Source organism: Macaca nemestrina, chromosome 6 (assembly GCF_043159975.1).
Source record: "Macaca nemestrina isolate mMacNem1 chromosome 6, mMacNem.hap1, whole genome shotgun sequence".
Lineage (NCBI taxonomy): Eukaryota > Metazoa > Chordata > Mammalia > Primates > Cercopithecidae > Macaca > Macaca nemestrina.
Genome location: NC_092130.1, coordinates 76436853 through 76446668, shown reverse-complemented (window position 1 = coordinate 76446668; position 9816 = coordinate 76436853).

Here is a 9816-nt window from a genome sequence, read left to right as displayed (position 1 = left end):
TCATTGGGGTTCTTCCACTTTTAATTGTTTTCCATCCAACTTTATCTTACTTCTGAGGCAAAAGGATGGGCAATTATATAATCTATTATTAAACAGATTGCATACTAATATTGGAATATAGCAGGCCAATAAATATGACTCAGAAGGTTTAACTCACTTTTTAGTATCTTGTGATTTCAGGTAGTTCTATAAGAACTACTAAGAAGAGCTGATAAGCCTGGGGAAATAATTGCTTTAAAAAAGCATCTGCATCTAAAACTTTGCATAGTTAATGTAAACTGTTATGAGAATCATTTTAGGGCACAACTCTTTTTGCTCAATTTAAATTACTTATAATAGGTCAAGTGTAGTACTTAAATAACCAGACCTCTTTAAAAGACGATAATTGTTTCATTTTGATTTAGAGCAAACGTTGCTTGCACCACAAGCCAACGTCAGATTTTTTTTTAGTGAATTATTAAGTACAACTCTAAACCAGAATCAGGCATATACATTAGTTTTCAGTACAGCAGAAACTATGATGGAAATATTGGTAAGAATGAAATTGAAGTAATCATACTCAATCTATTTGTTGTTTTATTAATCCTGAATTACTTGTTATTTTATCTATCTATAAACATATGTGCATATAAAATATGGATGTAAAGTATAAACAAATAAAAATCTAAAAATACTTATGTCTATCAGCAAAATTAGAAATACAGCAGTCTCATCTTTCCTGTCTCTGAATGTCTTCTTCATCCCTCATGCTCATTATACTGCCTAGACATAAATGGGATTTTGAATTTTCGATACTATTTTAACAGCTATATTAAGATATTTACACAGCATTGCATGCAACTTACCCATTTAAAGTCTACAGCTCAATGGTTTGTAGTATAATCACAGATATGTTCTACTATCATCATAGTCCAATTTAGAACATTTTTTATCACCCTGAAAAGAAACCTCATAGCAACTAGCAATATTCCTTATTCTACTTCCCTAGTTACCACTCCAGATAAACACCATTCAATTTATTTATTTATTTATTTATTTTTTGAGATGGAGTCTCTTTCCGTTGCCTGGACTAGAGTGTAGTGGTGTGATCTCAGCTCACTGCAATCTCTGCCTCCCAGACTCAAGTGATGCCGTGCCTCAGTCTCCTGAGTAGCTGGGATTACAGGCATGTGCCACCATGCCTGGCTAATTTTTATAGGTTTTTTTTTTTTTTTTTTTTTTTTTTTTTTTTTTTTTTTTTTAAGAAACGGAGTTTCACTACGTTGCCCAGGCTTTTCTCAAACTCCTGGCCTCAGGTGATCTGCCCACTTGGGCTTCCCAAAATACTGGGATTACAGGTGTGAGCCACCACACCTGGCCCACGAATCTACTTTTGGTGTATATATATTTGCCTATTCTCCATATATCAGATAAATGAAACCATAGACTATGTGATACTTTTGTGACTGACTTTTCACTTAGCATAAATGTTTTCAAGGCTCATCTATGTTGAAGAATTTGTCAGTACTTCATTTATTTTTGTGGCAAAATAATATTAGATTGTATGGGTTTACCACATTTTATCAATTTATCTGCTGATAAATATTTAGGTTCTTTCTACTTTTCTCTATCACTACTAGCTAAAAATGTTTACATACAAGTTTTTTCATGGGCATATGTTTTTATTTTTTGGGGGGTACATACCTATGAGTTAAATTGCTAGGACAAATGGTAGCTCTATATTTAATAATTTTAGGAACTCCTAGCTTATTTTTCTTAGTGGCTGCACCATTTTATATTCCCAAAACAATTGTAAGAGGATTTTAATTTCACCACATCTTCACCAATACTTGCCATACTCTGAGTTCTTGATTCTAGCCATTCTAGTGTTTGTGAAGTGGTACCTCATTGTGGCTTTGGTTTGCATTTCCCTGTTGACTGATGACATTGAACATCATTCTTGTCTTCATCAGTCATGTATTTTCTTGGGAAAATTTTCTCTTCACCGTCTTTGCACATTTTTAAATTGAGTTAGTTGATTTTTAATATATTCAGTTGCAAAAATTTTTATACATTCTGAATGCAAATTCTTTTTTAGAATCATGATTTTCTAACATATTCTCCCATTCTGTAACTTATCTTTACATTTTTTTTCATGGTGTCCATTGAAGGACAAAAGTGCTTATTGCTATTTACTTCTTCATTTGTCTAGTGATGGGCTGGATTATTTTAGTAAAGTGTCTATTCAGGCCACTGTGTTAAGCATCTGATGTTGCTCCTTAGGGAACCAAAGGCTTGGATATGCCCACATTCACTCTAGCAGAGCAGTGGTTTTGGTGGAACCCTCTTCTTCTTTAACCACAGGCAGATGGCTAGCCCCACCAACTGCTGCCTATTGTTCAGTTGATTTCAATAATACTCTGGGGCATAAACTGCTCTTCAACCTACTCTAATCATACTGTGGGTCCTTTGAAGCAATAATGACTGAGGTCATTGTTTTATTTATATATTTATATATATATATATTTTATTTATATATAAAAATATATATGTAACATTTTATATATATAATATCTATCTATAATATATGTAACATATTATATATATAATATCTATCTATATATCTGTATCTATACATATTTCAGGGGGGTTACTCTCAGTTGATTTATTTCCATTTACCCCTACAAACCAACAAGCCTACCATCAAGCTTGTAATCTGAATCTTCTCTTAATTGCTTTTCATTGAAGCTTCCAGTGTTTCTGAGGGTACCCATAGGCTTGACTTTCTCCATGCTGTGTTGCAAATGACAACACAAATTCACTCTCTGATCGTTTTTGAAGCCAGAAGTTCAAAATCACTTTCACTGGGCCAAAGCCAGGACCGTACTGTTTCTGGAGGCCCTAGAGCATAGTATGTTTTTCTGTCCCTTTCAGCTTCTAGAGCAGCTCCGTTTGACTCATAGTCCCTTCTTCCATCTTTAAATTCAGTGTTGTAGGATCCTCTCTTTTTCACTCTGCTTCCTTCACATAATATTTTCTCCGTGTCAAATTTGCTTTACTCTTAATCATGTGAAATTGGCTTTACTCTTAGTCGTGTCAAATTGGCTTTACTCTTATCAGAAACTTGTGAGTGTATTTAAGGCCCATCTAGACAATTCAGATAATCTTCTCATCTAAAGACTTCAACTTATTCACATCTTCAAAGTCAACTATATAACATTCCTAGGTTTCAGAGATTAGGTCGTTGATAGCTCTCAGAGGCGCCTACTACAGTGAGTATCCTTCCATCCCACCTCCAAGAAGACTCTCAAAATGGGAGTAGTGAAATGGTCTCTTTCCCATACAGAAAAGAAGAAACAAATATTTCTCCATTCTTCATCTGCAGATTAAACCAATAACACATGTAGGGCACTTTTCCTGCCTTTCATCCCATTGCACTGTAGGGCTGCTGGACACCTTAACACTGCAAAGTTAAGGTGGATATTGATTTTATTGTGACCATAATAGTACATTTGTCTGTGATCCAAAAGCCTTACATGCATAAGTTTAAAAATCACATTATTTATCTTGATATAAAGGCTCAACTAATCTATTTGCAAGAAATGAAAAGATAAACATATGTGGTTAGAGATTTATTTTTTGAGACAGAGTCTTACTCTGTTGCCCAGCAGTGGCACAATCACAGTTCTCACAGTTCCCTATAGCCTCAGCCTCCCTGGGCTCAGGTGATCCTCCCACCTCAGCCTTCCTAGTAGCTAGGTCTACAGGTGTGTGCCACCAGGCTCTGCTAATTTTTCTATCTTTTGTCAAGATGAGGTTTTGCCATGTTGCTCAGACTGGTCTTGAACTCCTGGGCTCTAGCAATCTACTCACCTGGGCCTCCCAAAGTGCTGAGATTATAGGCATGAGCCACAGCACCCAGCCAGAGATGTTTTAAAATAAAGCATTTTGAACTGGGTGTGGTGGCTCATGTCTGTAATCCCAGCTCTTAGGGAGGCAGAGGCGGGAGAATAACTTGAGCCCAGGAGTTCGAGACGTGCCTGGGCAATATAGTGAGACCTCATTCTACACAAAAAGGAAATAAAAAAAAGACACACAAGAAATAGAGCGTTTTGAAAGACTTCTATGAAACATTCACATATAATGATGTTTTGTGATCCTAAATATCTGAAAATAGAGCAATTTATGACAAATGACTCAGCCTAGAGTGAAACTGCTGGTCCCTTACAGTGATAAGCATATGTATGTATGGTGGACCCAGGTTATAAGATAACACCTGCTGTGGCCAGGCACCCCCAAGGGCTGACAAGAAAGTGAAATCAAAAGACAGATAATGGCTATGGACACTCTAACAACTGACAACTCTTCATTCACCTTGGTTGGAGTTCCGAGGGAAAATCATAGCTACTTCCTATGATTCTTTTCCTCCACTCTCTTATTACTGTCTGTGTGTGTTGAATATGTTGGCACGATGGTTGGTGTGTGAAAGCCTCTCAACAAACCATGAATTCAGAAGAACGTAATTAGCCACTGAGTCATTGTGACACCATCCGGCCTCCCTGTTGGAGTTAGTATAATTAGGCTGAGTCAACCCTGACACTAGAAACACTTACGCCTCTTTGAGTTGGATTTTGTGTCATAGGCCTGATGCTGTGTCAGTCCCAAATATCTTGCAAGAATGTTTTTGTTGTGCACTGGAAGAAAACACAGATTTTAGATTAGATAGGCCCAGGTTTAAATCTTGACTCTGATACCCATTATTTAGGATTATTTGTTGGTTCCACCGGGGTCCTGTTGCTAGAAGCATGGGAATCCTATCACTGAGATCAACAGGAAGAAAGTCTTTTTTGTGGGTACTTCAGCCTAACTATTAAATTCCTCTCCCCAACCCACGAGAGTTAGGGGTTTATATAACAGGGAAGGGTAAGGAAGAGTAGCTGGTCAAGAGGCAGCTAGTATGTCTCATTGTCCAGATGTGGTGACCTGTAAAGATCCTTGACACCATCTGGGAGGCCTGACGGTCAGTCTCCTGAGAAAGGAATTCAGATAAGACAAATGTAAGTTTCTCAAATTTCAGTTTTATGGGAAAATTTGGCATGTTTCATATATACATATCATTTCATGTTTTCAATCATAGAGTGGTCAAAACCCTACCTTGTGAGGGTTATAGAATCAAAGAAAATGGCTGTATTTGGTACATAGCAGACAGCTAATAAAGATGGATGTTGTCATAATGTTATGTTATGGGCCTGTAAATAAAAGATGGAAAAATAGGAGAGCTCATAAAGAGATCGTTGTATTAAGTATTTTTTATGATTTTAGAACCTACTAATAGTTTATATACACATGCCTATATATGTATGTGTAATTGCATATTTATCTTGTATGTGACATTTTTCACATATAACATCTCATTATATATCGCATTTAAGATACGTAACAATCATATATGTAACATATCTTTTTAAGAAAAAAGTAGAGACGCACACTCATTTTTATAAAATTAGTGAGTTTTTGCATATTGAAAGTTTTAGCAGTTTAAAATTTACAGTATCTTAGTTTATTTTTCCATCAATGTTTAGAATCATCTTTTTTCCTAGAGGAAATCTTTAAACGTGTTTCTGAAAACCCTCATAATAAGACTCAAGGCATACATCTTTTCACTAGGGGGTTATAGAGTATTCATTCATACAATCCCTTAACTGTTCAGGAATATATATTAAGAGATAATGAATCAGTAACACACCTATTTTCATTCCTTTAAATAAATGGGTTTAAATGTGAAGTAAGAAAGTTATCTGTATGAAGTACTGAGTAATTCAAAAATTTTGACAACTAGACTACTGTAGCATTAAAAACAAAAATACAGCTGGGTCTGTTCTGTTCTTGTTGTGGGTACATATACTTTTGTTTCCAAATTTAGCCAAAAGTATTTTTATTTTAAGTACACACTTTGGCAATTGCCTTTTTTCTTTTAAGGAACACATTACAATACCTCATTTTGGCAGGAAGCTTGAGGGGGAAATATTATAAAATTGGGAAAACAAACAAAATGAAACTAATAAAATAAGATCAAAATTAAAGTACTGTTTGAACCCTCAGAATTGACTGCATCTGGTGCAGAGCACAGGATGTAATTAGTGTGAGGTCCGGAACAAGTTATACACACATAATCACATTGGAGACTTTAGAATTGTTTCGAATCGGCTATATTCCTTTTATCCTTGTGATTTTTATAAAATAAATTACCTGATAAATCAAGTAAATCAGTCACTGTCTATACTATAAAATAATCATTTGGAATATATCTAACAACAAATATTTTTCATTTCCTAGTTGGCAGGAATTGTGGAATATTATCAAAGAATGGTTGTCAAATGAAAAAGTTTGATAATGAACTTTTATGTAACTACTAGAAATGTACTGTAAAGTTTTGGGTTAATCTACTCTATAGTATTTTATATATTACATATTACTAAGTGGTATCTCCCTCTCTCCATTTATACACATTATATATATACACACACACGTTATATATACACATTATATACATATGCATATATATACACATATATGTGCACATATATAGTGTATAGATAATATATACATACACGTGTGTGAGTTTGTGTGTGTGTATATATGTTTATGTGTGTGTGTGTGTGTGTATATATAAAGCAATGACATTGAACTCACCAGTTTACTCTTTGGGCATTGTATCTGATAGATAAATTAGACCTAGATTTAAAAAAAATGTATACATAGTAGTAAAATCCTATTACCTCTCCAAAAACAAACAAACAAACAAAATCCAACAGATAGCATAATAGACAACAAATGTACAAAATAAAATTAATTAAAATTTATATTTTATGGGTTCAAGTTAGTATCTACATCTTATTTTTCTCAGGATCCAAATTAAAGGTACAGATGTTTTCAGAAATTTAAAAATTTCAGCAGAAATAAAAACTTTTATGAACTGGATGAATATATAAGTTGGTATTTATAATCTCAAAGTTAATTATAAATGAATCATTAGAAGTCTTTCTAATGAGTTATTATCAATCAAGCTCTGCCACGGTCAGTCAAAATTGGTTCAATCATGGTAAATAAAATCCATTGAATTAAACTAACTTTAGTTCCTACTTCTTTTGTATAGCTCATGCATTAAATTTTGAAGTTAACTTCTCAACATATTATAAACCTATGAAATGTTATTTCTTAACTCAACTTAGTCTTAAATTTAATAGCATATATTGTCTTTAGTAGGAATAAGAGAGAGATAAATAGAAGTTACAGGGCATATACTATGTTCACATATTATTCATGGTCATACCTTTTCACCAGCTCTCTTATTTATTCCTTAAAATATCATTGTGAGGTGTTTAATTATTATACCATTTTGGAGAAGAACAAAAAGGTTCAGAGAGCTTTAGCAGTTTTCTGAAAATTAGACAGTATGACTGAACTAGAATTAAGGCTTAGATATGTTCAATTATAAAGTTCACACCCTTTCTTCTAAACTATTACACTTTGGAAATTGGAATCACTTTCTTCAAATTATTTTGCAGAAATATAAGATGTCTGATTTCTGGATAGACTAGGTTACCCTGAAGTAACAAATATTCTGATAACCTTACTGATTTAGCACAGTAGCTCATGATACACCAACACAGGTTGCCTGAAGGCTTGGTTCTCTAGTTACAAAGAGACCCAGGCTAATAGTAGTTTTAATTTTCCCAGTCTTCCTTGATCACCTCAGAAGTGGGAAGAGACATGGCAAACAGTGCACCAATTCTTAGAACTTCAGTTAGGAAATAACACATATAATTTATTCTTACATTTTCTCAGCTAAAGAAAGCCACGCAGAGTCATGTATAATTTCACAGATGGGAGAGAAGTCCAATTCTACCGGGTGCCTGGAAAGGGGAGAAGGAGAAAAAAAAACAATTTTATATAAGCATGAATGGTTACTTTTGCTCATCTTTTAGTAATAAATATTTAGTACACTTTTCCATAGGCAAAATATACTCATCCTTACTCAAGTGAGGCAAAGCCAAAATTTCTCATCCATTCACAGCTTCAATCTCAAAATTCAAGATTTCTATGTGATATCCAGTAGCATCAACATCTGTTTCAACATAGAGATTCTTGATGTCAAGTTTTGTAAACTCAAAAGTGAAGTTCTGTGCCTCTTCCCTATCTAATTCTTAGAGGCCAAATGGGGATAAACCATTGTAAACGGCTTCATTCTGATAGAAGAGGATGTGAAACTATCTAATTCTCAGTGGCTACACGGGGATAAACCATAGTAAACTGTTTCATTCTGATAGAAGAGGATGGGAACTCTCTAATTTTCAGTGGCCAAATGGGGATAAACCATAGTAAACTGTTTTATTCTGATGGAAGAGGATGGGAAACACCAGCAGTTACTGCTCCTGAAATTCTGAAATCCTGCCTAGCAGAGGTTAGGGGGACTCCTACATTGAATAAGGCAAAGCTTCTTAATTAGGTCTGAATTCTGCTCCCTTGTAGCAATCTTCAGTACCTTGGCTGTGACCTCTGGAAGCTTTTTGTTTTTTGTTTTTCCTTCTTTGTTATCTTTCTGGGCCACAACACATCTGAATTTGGCATCAGAAAATATGTCCTCCTTGGGGGCTAAGCATCTTTCTCAGCTTGATTCCTGCTTGCACAAGATTTGAGATCTATAGGTCATTTTAAGGCTTAAATAATCAGAGACTTTTTGAGTGTAAGCTCACACCTTAGGAGTATAACTCTTAAAGGCTTTTTTTTTTTTTTTCATTTAATTCTACTTGGTTCAATAAAGAATACTAATATAAGACTTCTTAGGTTTACTTTTTGTTTTCCTCCTTTCTTGGCCTTCATGTTTCACTTTTATCACTTAGTTTCAGTTACTTTGAGTTAATTCAACTGAATTATAGTCTGTTTTCACACTGCTATGAAGAAATACCTGAGACTGGGTAATGTACAAAGAAAAGAGATTTTATTGACTCACTGTTCTGCATGACTGGGGAGGCCTCAGGAAACTTACAATTGTGGTGGAAGTTGCCTCTTCACAGGGCGGCAGGAGAGAGAATAGCAGGGAAAATGCCAGGCACTTATAAAACTTATAAAACCATCAGATCTCATGAGAACTCACCATCATGAGAATAGCATAGGAGAAACTGTCCCCATGATTCAATTACCTCCACCTGGTCCCATCCTTGACATGTGGGGATTATTACAATTCCAGGTGAGATTTGGGTGGGGACACAGAGCCAAACCACATCATTCCACTTGACTCCTCCCAAATCTCATGTTCTCACATTTATTTTTTATGTTTTTATTTTTTGAGATGGAGTCTCAGCCTGTCACCCAGTCTGGAGGGCAGTGGCACAATCTCAGCTCACTGCAACCTCCACCTTCCGGGTTCAAGTGATTCTCCTGCCTCAGCCTCCTGAATAGCTGGGACTACAGGTGCCTGCCACAATACCCGGCTAATTTTTTGTATTTTTAGTAGAGATGGGGTTTCACTGTGTTAGCCAGGATGGCCTCGATCTCCTGACCTCGTGATCCACCTGCCTCGGCCTCCCAAAGTGCTGGGATTATAGGCGTGAGCCAACATGCCTGGTCATGCCCTCACATTTCAAAACACAATCATGCCCTTCCAACAGTCCCCCAAAGTCTTAACTCATTTCAGCATTAACCCAAAAGTCTAAGTCCAAAGTCTCATCTGAGACAAGGTAAGTCCCTTTTGCCTATGAGCCTGTAACTGAAAGCAAGCTGGCTACATCCTAGGTACAACGGGGGGTACATGCATTGGGTAAATACACCCATTCC